At 52.4% G+C, this 3,005-nt stretch overlaps 1 protein-coding gene across 3 annotated transcripts in view; it reads right to left on the reverse strand.

Annotated features, from left to right (window-relative positions):
* The window catches only part of Kiaa1671 (KIAA1671 ortholog), a 108,944-nt gene that overhangs the window by 7,821 nt on the left and 98,118 nt on the right, over positions 1–3,005 (reverse strand). The window lies entirely within an intron of this gene.

Consider the following 3,005-nt stretch of genomic DNA (forward strand, 5'->3'; position numbering starts at 1 on the left):
CTGAATGAATGAATGAATGAATGAATGAATGAATGAATGAATGAATGGCTAACTGACTCACTGGCTGATTGACTGAGTGGGTGAGTGAATGAATGAATGAATGAATGAGAGGCAACACAGGCCATGAGGAGGTATGTGGTGAATTTCAAGGTTTTGAAGAAAAGAGGATCAGGTGCCTCAGACCTCACTCAGGTCCTTCCATGTGGGGACCTGACAGGACTCATCAGGCCACTTCTGACACCAACCTCGGGGACCTTCCTAAGGACAAAACCCACTTCCCCGCTCTGCGCACTCCTTTGATGACCTGCACAGCGTCTGACACGATGCGGGGTCCCATGTGGGCAGCTCACGCTGCGTTTCCACTGGGCGATGGTGAGGCAAGTCAGACGGTCCCCAATAACCAGCAGGGAAGACTGGGCCTCAGGCCTCCTGATTCAGACCAACAGCTGCCTCGCTCACTCAGCCAGCCAGTGAGCTACTCAGTCAGCCATTCACTCATTCATTCACTCATTCATTCCTTCCGCTAGTCACCCAGCCAGCCAGTCAGCTAGGGAGTCACCTAGTCAGTCACCCAGTCAGTGAGTCAGGCATTCAGTCACCCACTCAGTCAACCATTTACCCAGCCAGTCAGTCACCCAGTCAGCCAGTGAGGTACTCAGTCAACCATTCATTCATTCATTCATTCAGTCAGTCAGTCAGTCAGTCAGTCAGGCATTCAGTCACCCAGTCAGTCAGTCAGTCAGTCAGTCAGCCAGTCAGTCAGTCAGTCAGCCAGTCAGTCAGTCAGTCAGTCAGTCACCCAGTCAGCCAGTGAATTAGTCAGTCAGCCATTCATTCATTCATTCATTCAGCCAGTCAGCCAGTGAGTCAGGCATTCAGTCACCCAGTCACCCAGTCAGTCACCCAGTCAGTCAGTCAGTCACCCAGTCAGCCAGTGAGCCAGTGAATTAGTCAATCAGCCATTCATTCATTCATTCAGCCAGTCACACAGCCAGTCTGTCACCCAGTCAGTTACCCAGTCAGTGAGTCAGTCAGTCAGCCAGTCAGTCACTCAGTCAGTGAGTCACTCAGTCAGTGAGTCAGTCAGTCACTCCCTCACTCATTCACTTGGTCCCCCTCTCCCTTCAGCCATTCACTTGCTCCCTCAGTTACTTGCTTACTCATTCACTCAGCCAGTCACACTAGCTCAGTTATCCACTCGCTCAGTCTCTCAGTCCCTCCCTCACACACTCAGTCCCTCATCCCTTACACACTCAGTCCCTCCCTCACACATTCAGTCCCCCTCACTCACACACTCAGTCCCCCTCACTCACACACTCAGTCCCTCTCTCACACACTCAGTCCCCATCCCTGACACACTCAGTCCCTCCCTCACACACTCAGTCCCCCATACCTTACAGACTCAGTCCCCCCTCCCTCACACACTCAGTCCCTCAGTCCCTCCCTCACACACTCAGTCCCTCACTCCCTCCCTCACACACTCAGTTCCCCCATCCTTTACAGACTCAGTCCCTCTCTCCCTCACACACTCGGTCTCTCCCTCTCTCACACACTCAGTGGAGACATGAGGACCTACTCTTCCAGGCATGGTGTGGAAAATGGCATCTTGGGTACCACACAGGTCACCAGGACCACTGCAGATGGAAACATTGTAGCCACACCCTCTCTTCATATACAGAAAGAACACGGAGCTTAGACAATGTTGCACAGGAGGGTTCGCCTGATACCCCTGGGGCAGAACCCTCAATCCTGGAGTGCCGGTCTGTTTCCCAACTCCAAGAGGCTTTTTCCTGGTTGGGGTATGAAGATGTTAACTGGGAAGAGGGCAAACCCAGGGGCTGAGGGAAGTACCACCCTCCAGGCAGCAGGGGGCACCACTGTCCAAGGCAAGAAAGCCTGGTCCCAGGAAGCTGCAGTTCCTCTAGAAGACAGCAGGGGGCACCCACCATTGGAAATTCCAGGGTCTCAGATCTTGAGACAGAAGGTGGGGGAAAAGGGGTCCCGCAGGGACTCGGGGTCCCTTTGGAGACAGGTCAGCTAGCCAGACAGTTGGGAACCCCCGCAGGGATGATGACAAATACTCAAGGACACATAAGTCACAGTTAGGAGCAGAGGGAGACGTGGGGACATGGGTACAAGCCCAGGTCACTCAGTCACTGATAAAGTGTTCATTATTTGGGTCCCTGCCTCTCTCTGAGCTTCAGTTTCCCAGCCTGACATGATGTCCACAGACTACAGGCCTAGTCAGTCAGGCATGATCGGAGCCTGCAGCAGATGCCAGACACCTGACCTTTCTGGGGAGGAGGAAGGTTCCCACGGGGAGATTCATCTGGCCCAACCTGCGCCCCATGAGGGAGAGGTGGGTTCTCTGCCACCTCCTATCTGCAGTTCCCAACAGCTGCCCCGAAGTTTCCCTCCCAGCCAGGCAGAAGAGAGTCCTTTGAGACACACACATGCTCAAAATGCTTATAGAATAGTACGTGGACCATGAATCATCCGGAACGTGTGTACACACACACACACACACACACACACACACACCTAACAGCACACACAGAAATGCAGTTATGACCCTGGGGCTGAAAGTAGTCCTTTGGTTTTACACTCTGACATTGGTTGTTACTGTTTATTGTTCTGCATAATTGTTTCCTAGGCTTGGTGTAGACCCAGGGCTGCTGTCTGTCTGTCTTCAGCATATTTACAGAGTGGAAGAACACACTGGACACAGAGCTTACCATGAGTGACACACACTTCAGCGCTGCGCAGCCGGTCCCAGAGTCTCATGGGAAGGACCAGGCTTTGACACTGTAATATGATATTGTCATCTAGACATGTTTTAAAGCACATGTGGGGCTGTCCTCGGATGCACATGGGGAACCTTGGGTTTGATGAATCTCAGAATGCTTTGCTGCCACAAGGTACCCAGACCATTGTCCATACCACTGACTTGCTTCCTGTTTATAGCAGTATTCGAGTTTACTAAGTCTGTCTGTATGCCTGTCCTG

Source organism: Grammomys surdaster, unplaced genomic scaffold (genome assembly GCF_004785775.1).
Source record: "Grammomys surdaster isolate TR1022 unplaced genomic scaffold, NIH_TR_1.0 164, whole genome shotgun sequence".
Lineage (NCBI taxonomy): Eukaryota > Metazoa > Chordata > Mammalia > Rodentia > Muridae > Grammomys > Grammomys surdaster.